At 36.7% G+C, this 18,753-nt stretch overlaps 1 protein-coding gene and 1 non-coding gene across 2 annotated transcripts in view; both read right to left on the reverse strand.

The window, feature by feature from the left end:
• LOC109426789 (sodium channel protein 60E) overlaps positions 1 to 18,753 on the reverse strand; it is an 820,640-nt gene that overhangs the window by 288,068 nt on the left and 513,819 nt on the right. The window lies entirely within an intron of this gene.
• Trnaa-agc (transfer RNA alanine (anticodon AGC)) lies at positions 1,972 to 2,043 on the reverse strand. The gene has a single exon. It is a non-coding gene; the product is annotated as a tRNA-Ala (tRNA).

The following is an 18,753-nucleotide window of genomic DNA, read 5'->3' on the forward strand; positions in this document are numbered from 1 at the left end:
AATAATTTTAAATTTAAATCCTCTCACCCTGTGTATTCATTCTTTCAAGAACAGTTTTAATAGCATTTATTTCAAAAAAGTAATTTAAAATACATATGGGATTATTAAAACTTACTTTAATACAAGCTTCAATATCAATTCAAAAGTGCCATTTTCATATGAATGAACACAAATATGTGATTACGATCTTTAGCGTGGAGTGCATTGCAAGCACTGCTCCAGTTTTTTTAGGACATTGTTATCAAAATAGAAACAAGGAATTTTTTTCAAGGCGGTGAGTAATGATGTTTCAAGTCATTAACCCTCTAATACCCAAATTTTTGATTTTGATCTAAATATCATTTTTCGTCATCTAAAATCGATTTAAACATGTTTTGGAAGATGATTCTCTTTAATTCTCGAGTTCGTGAATTTCAGTTTTTGATTTTACTAATTTTTATTTTTTAACATCCCCACAGTTTTATATTTTTCTTAGAAGCCTATTTGGGGTATGGATTTTTTGAGATGAAAACATTTTGAGATTTTATGATTATTGATGAATTATTTTAATTTTTATTTTTTTTCATAAAAAAAAATATTTTCCGTTTAATTTTAAGGAAAATAATTTTAGAGTGTATTCGATTCCCTTAAACTATAAAACTAGGATAGAATGATTTGGGAAAAATTTAAAATATGTTAATTGTAGCGGTTCAATATAAAATAAACAATGACTTCTAGAAGGTGACTAAAACATCAATTTTTCAATGATTTTTAAAAAATGTAAATACGCTTTAAAATACACCAAAACCCATTATGAGATATACAAAACAGTCCTAAATATCAGCCAAAAATATAAAAATTTTGATTTTCTACGAAACAAAAATTACAAAAATGCTCAAACTATACCCCGTCTAAAGGCGGGGTTGGGTATTAGAGGGTTAATATTGTTTTAATTCGTTTTAATCTTCAGGTTTCGGGATTTCGAGCCACATAAAACCGAAGATCCTTCAGTTAGTAATTTGGCAAACATAAAATTGAATGATGATTAGCTGAAACTCTCAGGCTAAAATGATTCTTGTTTGAAGGCAGTTCCGAAGGGAGTGCATAGGAAGTGCTACGACTGGCAACGTTTCTCTTGCAAGCTCTTGAAAAACACAAAAAACACTTATTCGTGTGCCGTTTTTGGGCTGCATTTGCAATCTTTATGCTAATATTTGCCATGTCTAAGTATATTTTCGAGTTTATCGACAAAACCGACAAAAACAGTTGTAAAACGAATAATTTCATTGATAAGACATACTGGTGACATTCTATTGTTGAAACCGTATGACGTCACCACCTTCCCCTTAAATTTTGTTTATATTTTAGACTCACTTACACAATCAAAAGCTGACTTCCTCCACACCTTATATAAATCACATTGCAACACCGTCACCGCATATAGATACAACACTGGGACGCACTGATTCTAGCTTCGTGGAAGCCCTGAAGCCCCCCGCCGTAGTCGAGCCATTCCAGCCAGCGTACAGCAGTCGTCCTGGTCCTGCGGGCGGGAGTGGTGTAGGGGTCTTCCAACCCAATTCCGAAGGCAAGTTTGACACCATTAACAAATTAGCAGTGCCTGATCCTTCCGTTACTTCTAGTCAATTTTTGACTGCACCAGCTAGGCAGCATTTGTCGACTGTTGCTGCTATTGAGTCGGTGCTGCTAGTGATACCCATTGATGTCACCGTGGATAGCCGTATCGATTTCATAACATCGGAAGCTGGAGAGCCGGGACGCGCCGTAGATAGTTTTCTCCCGAGCAGAGGAGAATAGCAAATTACATAGCCTATTTTTGTATCATAATTTGTTATTGTTAACTTATCAAAATATATCTTTTTAATAACATGTTTTGTTGGGCAATCTTATTTTATGATATTTAATGAAACTCATCATACATATATGTGAAAAAGATGGATAAGTTATTAGTGAAATTCCAAAAAAAATCCACAGCTCAGGTGAGATTTGAACTCACGACCCTTGTTCGCTAGACAAGTGCTTTTCCAACTAAGCTACCGAGCCAATTAATGACACGGCATTTTAGTTGTCATGAGGTAATTCAAATCTCAACGATCATGTTTCATCCTTCCTTTGTTTGTGATTCAGTGGTTTAGTTTACGTAGCTTTCTACTAATTGTATTGATTTTTTTTTTCGAAATTTATCAAATTTTTATATGCATTTTTACAGGATTTTTGCCGAAACTGCTTCTGGCATTTTCCCTGAAATTCTTTCAGATGTCTTCAATGGAAATCTTTTTATTCCTCAAGGATTTTTTCAAGGATTTTTTATGGCATTATTCCATAATTTCTACAGGGCCTCCTTGAAGAATTCCCCCAATAATTTCTAAAATTGCCGAAGGAACATTTTTAAAAAAATTCTCATGGTTTTACTTCTGGATTTCCAAAATCAGTTTCTAACAGGAGGAGGATAACATTTTGGGGGTCCCAGAAAAAAAAAGAACAACTATGGCAGATTATGCACGAATACGGATTCCCGGATAAACTGACACGATTGATCAAGGCGACGATGGATCGAGTGATGTGCGTAGTTCGAGTATCAGGGACACTCTCGAGTCCTTTCGAATCTCGCAGAGGGTTACGGCAAGGCGATGGTCTTTCGTGCTTGCTGTTTAGCATTGCTTTAGAGGGGGATAAACACGAGTGGAACGATTTTCACGAAGTTCGTTCAGTTGCTTGGTTTCGCTGATGATATTGATATTATTGCTCGTAAATTTGAGACGATGGCGGAAACGTACATCCGACTAAAGAGTGAAGCCAGGCGAATCGGACTATTAATGTGTCGAAGACAAAGTACATGATGGCAAAGGGCTCCAGGGAGGAATCACCGCGCCCGCCACCCCGAATTTATATCGACGGTGTTGAAATCGAGGCGGTTGAAGAATTCGTGTACTTGGGCTCACTGGTGACCGACGACAACGACACCAGCAGAGAAATTCAGAGACGCATTGTGGCAGGAAATCGTGCCTACTTTGGACTCCGCAGAACTCTACGATCGAATAAAGTTCGCCGAAACACGAAGTTAACCATCTACAAAACGCTGATAAGACCGGTCGTCCTCTATGGGCACGAAACATGGACCCTACGTGCAGAGGACCAACGCGCCTTTGGAGTTTTCGAACGGAAGGTGCTGCGTACCATCTACGGTGGAGTGCAGATGGAAGACGGGACTTGGAGAAGGTGAATGAACCACGAGCTGCATCAGCTGCTGAGAGAACCAACCATCGTCCATACCGCGAAAATCGGGAGGCTACGGTGGGCGGGTCACGTCATCAGGATGTCGGATAGCAACCCGACTAAAATGGTTCTCGAGAGTCATCCGACCGGTACAAGAAGACGTGGAGCGCAGCGAGCTAGGTGGGTCGACCAAGTGGAGGACGATCTGCGGACCCTACGCAGAGTGCGGAACTGGAGACAAACAGCCATGGACCGGCGTTAGCCTGATCGCCCCCCAGAAAAAAAAACTTCTGAAAACATATCAAAAGGAGCTGGAGGGGTCGTAGAAGGAATTACTGAAGGAACTTCCAGAGGAATTTCAGAAGGAGCTCCTGCAGGAATCTTGAAAAGACATTATACAGAAATCTGTAAAGATATCCCGTAAGGAGTTCCTAGAGCAATTCTAGATGGAACTTTTAGCGAAAGTTAGAATAAATTCTTGGAAGGAGCTATTTGTAGAGTCTTAGAAGGAACTTCTGGTTCACTTTCTGAAGAAAACACGGAAGAAAATTTTGAAAGAATCTCAGAGAAAATGTCTGAAGAAGTCCAGAAAATAACTTTTTGGGAATCTCGGAAGATATACAGCTAACACTCTAAGAAAGAATATTCTGGAGGAATTCCATAACGAATAATAGGAGAGTAGGGATTTTGATAGGGTTCCTGGAGGAGTCCTGGAAAGAAAGTCCTGGAAATCCCAGATGAAAATCCTTGAAGAATCCAGGGAGAAATTCCTGAAGAAATCCCAGAAGCAACTCCAAGAGGGGTTTTGAAAGAATGCAGAAATCTCAGAATGAATATTTGAGTAAATTCCGCAAGGAATTGCTGAAGAAAATCCAGAAGGAACTCCTGGAGGAATCCAGGAAGAAACTTCTATACATACCCAGAAACAAGTACTGATAGAATCTTAAAAGAAAATCTGGTTGAAATCCCAGGACAGATGTCCGAAGAAACTCCTGGGAGAAAAGAAAACCTTAAAAGAACTCCTGAACTATGGATAAAATCATAGAGCAACTCCTGTAGAAATCTCAGAAGGAAGTTTTGGAGGAACCCTGGAAGGAACTCTAGAAGGAATTATTGGAGGGATCTTTGAAGGAACCCCTGAAGGAGTACAAGAAGGAGGAATTCTTAAACGGAATCCTTAAGAGAATACTTGGAGAAATCTGGAGACGGAAGTGCTGGAGGAGTTCTCAAAAAATGGGAATCCCAAAAGGAACTCCTTGAGGAATTCCAGAATGAATTTCAAGAGAAACTCCTGCATGGTCCTCTTAAACATCATGGTGAATTTTATTCAAATGAACTCAATTTGATATTCTCAACAGATAGTCACTGCTCAAGAGGCTCGGTATCCTATGCTTATGTGTTATTGTTGGGTTTTCATAACATTCGTTAAACATATCAGTTGCAATTGAAATCATTAAATTTTGGGACTGTTTTTTTATGCTAAGCGTATAGGGCACTGTGCCAAAATTTAGATTATTATCGAACTTCCTTGTACCTACCTCGTATTTTTCTTCACAGAATGTTGGAATGTTTTCTAGTTTTCTGATTATGAATATATAGCTCAAGGAATTACTGAAGAATTTTAGAAGAAATCTGCGATAAAATTCCTGAAGAAATCCATGGAATACTGAAGGAGTCTCTGGCGATATTGTTGAAAGAGCCTCTGAAATATAAATCTCTGAAGGATTTTTTTTTGAAAGAATCCTTGGAGGAATATCTGAAACTAGTCAATGGAAATACTTGAGGAACTCAGGTCTTGAAAGAAGCATGTCTGAGGAAACAAAAATTTTAAAAGTAAAGCTGCAGGAGTTCTCCTGAAGAAATTCCAAATTAATACTTCTAGAGAAAATTCTGAATGAATTACTGAAGGAATCTTAGAGAAAATGTCCAAACGTATCCTTGAAGAAAATACGCAGGAGAAGTATCTGAGAAAATAGACAGAGGAATTTTCGAAGAAATTTCTGACAGAATCTGTGTACATATTTCTGGAATAATTCTTGCTTTAAGCACTGGTACTGAAAGAAATCATGCAAGAATCATTAGAAGAAATCCCTGATGAAATTCACGCAGACATTCCTTCCGGGATTTTCAATCAAATTCCCGAGTAAATTCTTGAAGGAATGCCTGAAGAGAGCTCGTTACGGAATACCTTAAGAATTTCTAAGATAACAAACCGCTAGAGCAATTTCCGGAAGAATCTCTAAAAAATAGAGAAACTTAGGATACATTTTTTGAGGTATCCCGGGAAACACCTCTAACGAGATTCTTAGGCGAGTTTTTGAGGGAATCCTTGAATGAATTTCCGAAGTAACCCATTGAACACATTCTTACAGAATCCATGGATGAATTTCTAAATGAACTTAAAAAAGAATCACTTGAAAAAATTTGAAGCAACTGAAGAATTTCATGAAAAGCTTTGCATGAAATACCTGAAAAAGTTCTAGAGAAATTACAAAAGTAATATTCGGGGGACTTTCTATAGGAATTTCAGAACAAAGAGATCTGCAGAAAATTCTAAAGAAATTCAAGAAGGAGTTTCTGAAGTAACCGCAAGATTTTCATGCAGCAACTTCGGAGGAGCAACATAGAAGATTTTCTGAAGGAGTTCTTAGAGAAATATCTGGAGGAATCCCCAGAGGAATTTTTGAAAAAAATCTTGGTGGAATTTACAAACGAATCCCTAGAATATTTTATGCAAGTATCCAGATAGGGGTTTCTTAAGGATTCCCTGAAATTGAGAAAAAAAACTGCAGGAAAATTTTAAAAATGAAGCAGTTTAAGAATTTTTGAAAGAATTACAAGCGTAATTCTAAAGGAGACCCAAAAGGATTTTTTGTAAGAAATCGCTAGAGAAATTTCTGAAGGAATTCGTGGAAGATTTTCTTACGTTGAAAGAGATTTCTGAAGAAATCTGTGGAGGATTGTTTTTAAAGAATGCATGGCTTGAATATATCTGACAAAAATGATTGCTCTAGCAGTTGCATTAGATTTTCAGTATGCATCAGGACATGAAACTCTAAATGTGTAAAATCTCCATAACATGCATTTTGTTTTTTGAAAAATTGTATGGTGACACACAGCTCCACCCATCCAGTGCTCAAACAAGCCGACAACAAGCAATCCTGAGTTACAATTCCTGTCTTGGTATCTAATACCTGTAATCCCTTCAGGAACCCAAAGATCCACACCGGAAAACGTGTTTCTCATCCTTTTTAACATTTCCTCCATTAATTAGCAAATGCCATCATCGCATTCACAAGTCACATCCAGCTGCTGCCTTGGAAAACGAATGGTACACGGTAAAAATTCTGCACGCTAGATGTAAGGGAAAAATCCCTTAACTATTCAATGTCGTAATCAACATGATCAGAAGTGCTTTTCCTTTGAGATCGCAATGCTGTCAGTGTTGATTTGAGGACCAAAACAAACCCACCAGAGAAATCAACAGAAAATCCCTTCGATTTGCACTACTGTAAAAAGCAATACGATCCAAAGTGAAAAGTTGTTGATTTGGTAATGACTGTTTTAGGCATGAAAGTAAATATAGATGACAGGCGGTAGAAAGTGCTTCGCTTCGATTCACACCTCTCTAACAGATGTGAAGCAGTGTAGTGGTAAAATAGTTGATCGTGACTCTAAAGGTCCTGGTATCGAATCTGGGTGCGACTGTACACATTTTTTTTTAAATTTTAGTTTTGAAATCAAAACATTGTCAACAACGAATTGATGTGAAGTTACATTAAAATTGAAGAGGTATTGGATGTTCTTTGTCAAATGATATGTAATTGATAACAAACTGATTGAACAGTAGTGCGAATTCAAGTGCCATTCAGTTTATATCACAGTGCAGATTTTTTACCGTGTAGGTACCTACGCAGACAGAAGCGAATGGTGATGACGATGCGATGGTGTCTCGTCTAGCCTCTGGCTTCCGGCCTCGCTGGGATGGGGGTTAGCTATAGGAGCAAGACATTTATTTATCCATCTTTTCCGTCTGAGATGCTATCCGCAGTGGCTTTGCGTTGCGGCTCTGTCAGTCACTCACCCGCACATATTGCATTGCCTGATTTCGTCCTAGAAATGTCATCTGCGTGTCTGCGGGGGCTGTGCCAGACGTGTTGGAATGTTGCGCGGATCCGGGTTGGAGAATTCCTACGATCCATGTTGCTTCATTGGTGCAAATATTCACATTTCTTCGAGCGTCAAATTTTACGTTTGAATTTTTAACGGGCTTCTGCAATTTGCCATGTCAATTTAGGTGGAATTAAAATTTATCTCTCACTTTCCAGACTGGAGCTTCCACATCGGCATCAGCGCGACGTCTTCGACAGCATTGCCTTCAAGGGCGGCTGATTGAACCCTGTCGGTACCGAAAGTCTATTAGCCAGAATGTCGTCTTCGCTTTTCGATGTCATTTCCTTCCGTTTTTGCTTCCTTCTGCTTGACTGCGACTACGAGCGATGCGAGTGCTAAAGGGATACTGGTTCAAAACGTATCACTGGTAATAGTGATGTTTGTTGGAATACTTATTTTTTTAGGAAAAATATATCGTTCTGCCATTCTTGTTTTTAGTAATAAAGGTAAGTCGTTTCATTTTCCATTTAAACTGCGGTGAACTATAAGTAAGTCTCATTTATTAAGAAATGGGCAGGTGCCCGTATTTTGTCACATAAACTGAGGTATAGATCGAAAATTTGACATGCTGGAGCAAATCAGAGTCTGTATTCGGATTCAGTGGTCTAAAATATGTCAGATACACATAAGTTAGCTTTCGAAACAAAAAAAAAATTGGTAGTGACACGTATTGTAGAAACAAGTTCTTGTTTTAACAATCTAATACATTGCCTTTACCTACGTTATAAGATACGAGGATTCTTTCTACTTACTAATCTTTTAAGACGCTTCGTTCAACAAATCGACTCATTTATTCATAAATGCATCACCAATATCATAAACTCGAATATTGTCAACGAACCTGAAACGAGAAGAAATGAAATAATATCGATTACAAATTGTTTCAATAAATATAAATACATTTTGCTTATGGTATACAATGAATTGCTGTGAGAGTTTTATTTAGTTTTTTTACAGTACATATCTCATTTTTTCTGCTGTGCTGATACTGAAAATTAGTTGAATTCACCTATTACTTCTTCTTTCAGCAAATTTACACACTATATGTTTTCTCTTTATTCTGGCATTTCTTAATAACTGAACACCGAACTTTTTTTTATAATTCGCTAATCCAATTAGTAGTAGTGTTCTAATCAAAACAACACAAAACTATTCCCAGAGAATTTTTAGTAAACTTTTCTTATATTTTGCTTGGTGTTTTATGCAGTGCATTCATTACTATAAATTCATTTTTGCAGCTTCGTATCTTCATAACATGACAAACCTTATCGTAGTTACCCGTGTAGACGAGAATATCTAAATCATATCTCAAATCAAACACTTTTTGCTGTCATAGCTCGATGTGATTTTAATGAGTTATTCAAAAATCTAATGAATATCGCACGAATAGCTCAAAGTGATATGATATCAGTTTTTGTTCTTGTCGAAATAGCTGAAAATTTCTACATAAGAACAAGTTTAGCTCTTCTGCACGAAATGAAACACATACACCCATAGAGATGGCTCAATGTTTGTGAAATGCCATGTGCCCCTCTCTGAGCTGTGGAAACGAAGAACCGCATGCTCTTATTCCCATGTTATTTACAACAGCGAGTCACAGTTGAGTAGTGAGCATTACCGGCTGTGAATCCTAAGGCCGTAGGTTCGATGCTGGATGCTGACATTTTTTTAATTTTTTTTTTCTAGAAAAAAGTGTTAAATCTTGTCTGCTATTGTTTTGATCTTGTAATATCTCAACGAGCTATTATTGAGTAGTTCACCATATTAGATTTTGCTATTATTTCTGTTCTTTTACCTCTTATATCAATCAAACCAATATCAGTTTTTGTTCTTCAGTAATTCAATCAATCATAACTGAATGTGCTATGCATCAGATTTTTCCACCTACTCGGAATGGAAGCCTGTGAAGAGAATAATAATCTACCTACATGGAAAAACACCGACTTCGGTAGTCTTTTTACCGAAATCTCAGCAGTCAAATATTTTTACTGGAAAAAAAATGGTAAGGTTAGTAACTTTTACCGAAACTCGTTAGAGTCTGACACATAAACGATAAGATTTGTGTCCCCCTTCAAATTATCGAATTCCGACCAAAATTTTCGGAGGGGGGGGGGAGGTGTTTGACATAAGAGAAAATCGAAATTTGTGTCAGCCTTACGTTAAAAAATATAACGAGTGCAATTAGCTGTGTAGCTAAAATATAGATTCGGGAGTACGATTTCCCAACGTTGACAACGATCTGGATGGCAATACAAAAGCTGACAGAATCAATGAGTAATCTGTTAACAGCGATTAGTAGATTCACAACAGTATTCCAGAATCTAGTTTGTATAATGTTTAGAATGGAGAAAATCTGAATCCAAATAACAGTAATCAATTACGTTAAGGGGCTGTCCATAAACCACGTGGTCATTTTTTTGGGACTTCTCCACCCCTCCCCCCCCCCCCCCCGCGTGGTCATTAGTCCATACAAAAAAATTTATTCGTCCATACAAAAAGGTCATTGGCCGAACCCCACCCACCCCCCCCCCCACCCTTCATGACCACGTGGTTTATGGACAGCCCCTAACACAACAGTGTTGATCGACAACGACGTAGCCGGTTTTTTTATTTATTTTTTTGCTCACTTTTCTATTCTAACATGAGAAAGAGAGGAATGAAACCAGGGGTGAATGGTCCCTCCCTCTATCCCAGGGATGCCAGATGATTTTTTGAATAAACTGTATCACTAAATTCAAAAATCTGTATCCCATACAAAATTTGGGTGAAAAATCTGTATCCTACATAAACATAAAATTTCTCCTCTACCTCAAAAATCTGTATTCCATATAAAACAAAATATGTGCGGATGCTCAAAAATCTGTATAATACAGATAGAGTGTTTGTTTAGGAGAGTGAGCAAGAAAAAAAAACTGGCTACGCCGCTGTTGATCGATGTGTTTGAGGCGGTCATATACGAGTTTGCCACTGCCAAAAATGCCAAACCCAAAAATTTGTTGGAAAACAACTTGAAGTGATGGCAGACGAACACATTGACTGCGTAATACGAAAATCAGCTTTAAAATGGTATTCCAATTAACGATGCAATGATATCTGAATAACAGCTAATTTAGCCATTTTTTAAAATCAAGTATAATTTGACATAATGGGTTTGGTGATTAATCCACCTCAGGCCCGTGCACAGAAAAGGAGGAAAGGGAAGGGTTTTACCTGACTTTTGCAAAAGTAAATAGTAGGAGTTGAGGGGTTGGTGGTTAGCCAGTTAGCCCCCAAACATCCCCCGCCCTTGTACATGGGCTTGATCAACCTATTTAAAAGTGTGATCGATTTTTTTACAATAAAAAATAAATTATAGGCTTAATTTCTTAAGAAAAGTTGTAGATAATTTTTTTTAATAAGAAACTTTCTTTGGACACCAATGCTCATATACTCAAAATGTTGGAATTTACGACGTTTTCATGAACAACCCCTTAAAACTGTTTTTCAAGTATCACTTTTGAACGATATATTTTTAATTTTTCATGTCTTCTACAAAGTCACAAGGAATACAAAAACACATGTTTTTGTCGAAGTTATCAAGTCCCTGTCTTTGAATGGAAAAAAGTTATTGTGGATTTTCCAAATATTTTTGGTCTAGTTTCACCCTAAACTGCTCAGTTCTACGCAAAATCTTACATGCTTCCACTATCACGTGATTGAAATAACTTTTATTTGGTTTTAGATTGTACTCAACTACCCTAAATTTTTTACTGTGATAAATTCATTGGCGAAAAATTTTACAAATATGTTTATTGTCGATTTAGTGCAAAATTAACAATAACATCTGAAAAATGATCCAATCATCAGTTTTTTTTATAATTTTTGAAAAAATGTAAATATATGCATAAGAAGGCATCAAAAACCAGTTTTTTAAGTTTCGAACGTATTAATCAATTTTTTAAACTTTTGTAGAAAAAGCTACTGATCGAACTTGATAATTTGAAGTATCGATTTTTATTTCACTCTGGATAATCGAATCACGAAAGAACGCATCTATGTTAAATTACACGCTCAAACCGCTCAGAACCTAAAATATGTAAAAGCCTACTCATAAGTGCATAATTTCCAGACAACACAAAAATGTGTAACAGTTACACATTCTATAAAACAGCACGTACATTTTCTAGATGCAAAATTTCGATATTTTTTTGTTTACCAAGGTCACTAGTAAACTTAGCTAGATAACCGTGCATTTTTTTTCGAATTTCACGATTTTGCGGACGCAGGAGCTGATTTTGTGAATGTGTAATGTGTGATATAAGGGTGGAAGTATCGTGATTTGTTATCGTATTGATAATATGTAGTAATCGATTTGCCATCTAAATGAAATCGTTTTCGAAATATAACTCTGGTTGTAGATGATCCATGAAACCAAAACTTGAAGAAAGGAGTAAATGTGGTATAAGGAGAATATAAAAAAATGCCAAATAAAGACATTCTGTGTGTAAAAAGAAAATCGTGTTAAGTGCTGTTCCTGTGAATTCCACTAAGAATTTGCATCCATTTTCTTTTTACTTACAGATATTCCCCTAACAAGCCCAGGTTAATCATCAACATTCTGTGTGCTATTTTTAATTTTTCGTGGGGCGGGCGGGTGGGCTTTTAACTCGATGACGGGTTTTATTTGCATGAGCCTAAAACATGGCAAGTAGGGTATGTGTTCCATCAGTAATCTCACGCTCCCATATTCATCCTATTCGAAAACAAGCGATTACGGCACCGATTGATTTCGTTCTTTTTGTTTTCATGCGTGCTCACTCCCAACAAAAAATACAAAAATAAGAAACAAAACAAACAACGCTTCAATCGTTTGTTTTTCGTAGGATGAAAATGGGAGCCACATGCTTAATAAGGGAACCAGTACCCTATTACTCAATGGTCTGGCGTCGTGTCATCGCATCCAATTGGCGTACAAATCCCGGCCACAGTATGATTAATAACTTTATCATTCACCTCTTTATTTATTTTTTATTTATTTTATCTCTCTGGTCCCGAGACCATAAAAACGTGAATATTTTTTTTATTCTTAAGCTAAGTTTATGTTGCTACCTAAAGCGCTCAAGCAAAATTCCACCTTTTTCCGCAAGTAATTTTGACAACTGATCCAGTATGGGGAGAAACGTTACTTTTCCTTACGAAATAATAGCATGGACTATTTTTCCGCATACGGAAAAGTGACAGATCCATTTGATTCGCACGGGAGGCGTTAAGAGTGTTACACTTTTTTCCTTACTTGCCATCTGCGAACTGCTCAAGTAATTTTGAAGCGGAATCATTAATTGACCATTACTTGTCCTATCTTTTTGCACAGTACGTACGAAGAGGAAACTAGCCATTAATCGCTTAACCTAATTTACAGCTCTTTTGTCCACTAGGGCACTACGTGAGCGATTCTAATTGGGCGCTGAACTTCCACTTTTGCACAGCGCCTAAATGTACTCTATTTTAATTCTATTACATATATCGAACTGGTGTCTTTGTGCTGCTTCCATTTTTCTACCCTGTCCACGGTAGAATGATGAGCACGATGATGCTGTTGGCTGCTGTTACTTTTCCAGTCCAATTGGGGGTCGTCCATTATAAATTGCTGTTCGCCGATATCCAAATTCCGGGTCCGTTAGAGCATATGTTCCAAAGAGGGTCAGGTGTTAGCTGCTCTCGCGGGGAAGAGTAACTGACAAAAAATCCAAGTGCCAGGGCTGGGATCGAACCCATGACCATCCGTACGTGAATATATTAGTTTTATATATTCGCATATTTTTTTGCGCAAAAACACAATTTGGCCCATTCAACCTGCTTTTCCTAAAATTTAGAATTCAATAGCTTTCAAACAAAAAAAAAAAAGAAGTTTTAAATCGAATAACTGGTTCAAAAGTTATGATTTTTTGAAAACAATTTAGTTCTCAAAAACCTTGATTTTCAAGACCACCCTATCTGAAAAATTGGTCACCCTAATGACGAAATAAAAAAATACGGGTATAGGGCACTGCATGAACTTCTCACCTTCTCTTTCACTCTTACAGAAATTTTGTAAACAACAAGGCCAAGAAACGTCAAAATCCCATACAAAATCAAAACAGTGCAGTGCCCTATAATTAAACCGCTCCTCTCTCCTCTTCTTGGCGTAACGTCCACACTGGGACAAAGCCTGCTTCTCAGCTTAGTGTTCAATGAGCACTTCCACAGTTTTTAACTGAGAGCTTCCTCTGCCAATGACCATTTTTGCATGTGTATATCGTGTGGCAGGCACGAAGATACTCTATGCCCAAGGAAGTCAAGGAAATTTCCATTACGAAAAGATCCTGGACCGACCGGGAATCGAACCCGTCACCCTCAGCATGGTCATGCTGAATACCCGTGCGTTTACCGCCTCGGCTATATGGGCCCGCTCAATACTAAATTCTGTTATGGGATGAGAAAAAAAAAAGAACACATCACATTTTATGACCGAAGTTTGTTTGTACCGTCTTTGGGGTGAGAATGGGTCAAAAAAGGATACTCAAAGATTGTTTGTTAAATAACAAATGCAATTGAAGTCGGAATAACTTTTTTATTTGGTATGTATACTCTCCTATGTGGTAATAATAGTTTAGCAAGAAAGTATCACGTTATATGAATTACCTACTAAACTACTAATGATTGAAAATTGACCCAATCTCACCCCTTACAGGGGGTGAGAATGGGTCAAAGTATTCGAAATAACCTATCTAAGAATATAAGTTAATTTTATTAATCATATCTAGTAAACCTACTCAAAACATAATGTAATCATGACGAATAAAAACTTGGGTAATTTTAAAAGATGATTAATCCACCTAAAAGTGCTAATACAACCGAAAAAATGGTTGAAATTTGACAAAATAACGTTTGCATACTGTATCACCATTTTTTACCATCATCATTCTCATTAAGAGTTTCAACCTCCATGAGAGGAGGGGAGATTACAATGAGGGAAGGGCGCATTGAAAGATGGATTGTAAAAAAACATGATAGTTTTAATATACTGCATAAGAAATGTTTAACCAAACCCTCCGTTATAAACTCTTATGTACATGATCATTGGCCTCTATATTGCTAAACAAATCACTCCATCTCAAGATAGAGGGTCGTTCAAATGTTATGCTAAGCCTACTTTGTGAGCTTACGATATTGCAGTACACTAAAGATTAGCTGATGATTAAAGGAGCTGTCCAAACGCATGGGTGAACTTTGTTATAAATGATTTTAGGCACTAAACGTATTAACACACTCGTTTCACACTTCTCGACATATTTTTGAAAGAAAGCTTTTATCAAGATACGGTGAACATGGCACCACTCTAACGTCAAATGGGGACTGGATAACAAGTTGAGTTTTTAGTTAAGGTTATGTGCACTCAATAACTTGCTTGACCCAATCTCACCCCCATTCTTAATATTTAGGCATAGGGTCGAAAATATTGAGTTTTTAAATAAAAAGAGCAATGACAGCCCGCTTTTTTCATTAAATCAACCAGGTAATACCTACAGCTATTCACTTTTAAGAAAATTTATGGTTAGGTACTTGTGTTAAACATAACCAAGGAGAATTTTTTTTCAGAGTGATTTACAGGTAGTTTCGTCATATAAGTTTAGCCACAAATTTAGCAAAAAACGATTATTGCAAAACATCTTATTCTGCATCATGACGTGTAAAAACATAAAGTTTTAAATATAAATTAACGATAGTTGATGAGCTATTTCAAATTTTATGTTTCTCTGTTTTGACCCAATCTTACCCCCCAGACCCATTGCCACCCCCGCGACGGTACTTGGGGTGTTCAATTGATATGTACATTAGTACGTGCCGTGCATACTTTTAGGCGTTTTCAGTATTTAGGTTTGTTTCATTGTTTTCTAACGCCTAAATATATGCACGGCTCATGCTAATGCGCATATCAATTGAACACCCCAAGTTTTCCATACAAATTTCGGTCATAACACTTCTAGGGTCCCAAACCCCTGTTCTTTTATTTTTTCTTATCCTATAACACCAAAATTTGTAAAATTTTGTCGATCAGTGTTATTTTCGATGAACAACAAACCCAGCAAGCTTCACGATAATCGGAGTTGCACTGTATCGTTCTTGTATGGAATGGATATAGGTATAGTAACTTTATAAACCTTCCAGGACGCGCGCTATCAAGCAGCTGAAACTGCACCGCACTCGCGCTGTATACGACGAGCGAGGTTTTTTGGTAGTGTTGTACTTTTTACAACGGCGCGCGCGCTGAAGGGTTAAAGAACTATTGCAGAACAATCAAATCAATTGTCACTAATAAATCTAATGCTCACTTATCGTACGAACTATATGGGTTTAATTTCTATTGTAAAAAGTAACAATATATCTACTGTGTATTTTATTGTGAACTACGAAATCTATCATATGCTAATAATATTTACCATGCATGTGTATTGTATGTTCATGAGCAATAGTTAATGCAGCTTAGTATACACAACAGTGACATGGGGAGACTTGATCCCTCGAGGACTACACACACATTATATCTGTGAAAAATAAACACCATGAAAAGGGGGATCAAGTCTTTCTATTTTCAAAATACGGGAAATATGGCAATTTCACAATTTCATCGAAAATACAAGAAAACGAATAAAAAGTCTGTGGAGTTATCTTCCTTTTAAATAAACCATGTGCTCAAAGGGGGATCAAGTGTCACCGATTTTTGAAAAAAAATACATCATAAGACATCCCAGGTAACAATTTGATGGTGTACAAACGTTTCTCCAACTATTTTAAATCAGCCTTCATTTTAACAAAAGCTGAGCACAAGAGATACAATCCTTTATTCAGCTAGTAATCATCTAATTTTGGTGATTTTATTCGACCTTTAGCGGAAATCTGATTTAGAGCTTAATATGCGCTTAACCAGTAATCAAGTAAATTTATTAATTGTGTAAAAATAAAATAAAAAATTAGCTGTGTCTATTTCCAAAAGAGATCTTTAGGAATGTATAAATTAATCTGTGGGAGACTGGGAATTGAACTCGGACCTGATTTATAGTCACTCACCTTAGCAACTACATCACACACCATTGTATACATGTCCTTGAAAACAAGATCATAACATGTTGTATTTGAATGGTCAAGAACATAAGTTGAACTAAGTCTATATTGAGGCTGAAGAAACGACGTGGACTTCACGAAAACCATGCTTGTGGCAGCTGTCAAAAATTATTAGACTAATAGCTGAACAACAGATGAATAATTCTGCATGTAGGTGTATGTTTTAAAGTTGGTTACCCAGATGAATAATATTTTATTCAACTTGATATTCAGCCATCTATGTATTGCTGATTAAAGAAGTTGAAGTATGGCTTGTCATACTTCAGACCAATATTCAGCTGTCATTGTGTTCAGCCATTGACACCATCAATCAGCTATTGTTCAGCTAATACTCTCAATATTCAGCATTCATTGTTACTAGGGATGCCTCCTAAAAAACATAGTTTTGAAAACTTTAAAAGCCTTATGTTGTGTATAAACTTGCAATAGATATTTACCTGCCATTCTATACGAAAATCGGATATTGTTTTGTGTTTTCCTTAAAGTTACAGGTAAATTAAGAAAAAAAAGGATCAAGTCTACCAAGTCTCCCTTGTATTGATCTTTGATTTTTTTTTGACAACATTTACACAAGCTTCGACTATGAATGGAACGGAACAAAAATGTGAAAAAAAAATCGTTTATTCTAAGGATATTTGATGATTTAATGTTGTTTATGAAATCTACATAAATGTTCAAATATATACCTTGTGTTAAGAATATGATATTTGCTCGGATATACTTTCCTTCTGATGACATGTAAATAAGAAAAAACCAAACCAAATCTTGATAAAATTGAGTGTTTCATGAAATATTTGGTTTATTGGACAACACGCATACATTTGTAATGCGTTTAAGCTCAAATAAATTTAGAGTTTTGGGTTACCGGCTCGCAGGCAATTCAGAATATTCGGCAGCGTTCTCAAATGTTCCCGCCAAGATAACATCCAATAAGTTTTGTAAAATTTCAGTAGGGTATCGCGCCACTTGAGCGGTGGCTTCAATATTCGTCTGTTTTCCACTATAACTCAGTCAATTTAGAACCAATTGACTTGAAATGTTGTACACGGGTAGATACTATACCTATCTCACCGCATTCCTAAAATTGTGTCAATTGGTTCAAATTTGACTGAGTTATAGCGGAAAACAGACGAAAATAGAAGCCACCGCCCAAGTGGCACGATTCCCTAATTCAGTCGTTACCGTGAATTTAAAATGCAGATTTAAATAGGGATAAAGCTCTGCGAAGCACTTTGAACCGTTCTCCCCTCCGTTGGTGGCATTTTTTGGTACTAGAATTTTTCCACTTCTAACATCAAAACGGAATTTGATTTTCTTTCGGAAGGGAGGCGAGTTTTGTTCCGCTTCGCTCTTTCGCTCGTCCGATCGGAGCCCGTTCAAGCGCTCCACACACAAAGTAGGGTATCGGGATGCTTCGTTGGCATAGTCCCCTCGTTCGGCCTATCTCAACGACGTCGATAAACTGACGCCGCAGTGAATCGCTACGGTGAAATGCCATCTCTGCTCAACGTAAACCAAAAACTCAAACAAACACACGCATAACCGGATATCGGAAAAGCTATGCGCCAAACAACTGTAACATTTCTTTCCGTTTTAGCACTTTGGAACATTAAAATTGAATGAAAATGTGACTTTGTTTAGCTTTTGTAGACGCAATGATCCTTCGGCTTAGTGGGTAGTCTACACACATGATCATAAATGGCATGATTCTGAAACTTTTCGAAATGACTTTTTAATAACTGAACATTTGATGCGACGGTCAAAGACGCTATTTTGAACTTGTGTATTTGTTTTCAACGAAAAATAACTATTTTAAAAATTGAATGTGGGCCGAATATTGAGGACATTTTTTTCACTATGTACCCAAATCTTGGCCCATCCGTAAAGTGACGTCAAAAATACTGATAAAAGGACGTCAACTACATTATTTGCGTAAGAACCAGGAAGATCGAACAGGAAGAAAGATTTTGTATGCGGTGACTGTAAAAATATAACACAATAATAGGGATGCGTTGTTTTCGTTACTAAATTAAGGAAGAACTTTAATTTAAGTGCTTTATTTATAGATTTTTGAAAATTTGGCTCCGAAAATGTAATTTAAAAGTAAGATTGGTGAACAAACAGAGATAATACTTCAGCAGAAATATTGAAAAAATGAGATAATTGGGTTTTTAAATTTTGAAAAATTTATTCATTTTTTGATTTTATACGAAAGAGCACCTT

Source organism: Aedes albopictus, chromosome 2 (assembly GCF_035046485.1).
Source record: "Aedes albopictus strain Foshan chromosome 2, AalbF5, whole genome shotgun sequence".
Lineage (NCBI taxonomy): Eukaryota > Metazoa > Arthropoda > Insecta > Diptera > Culicidae > Aedes > Aedes albopictus.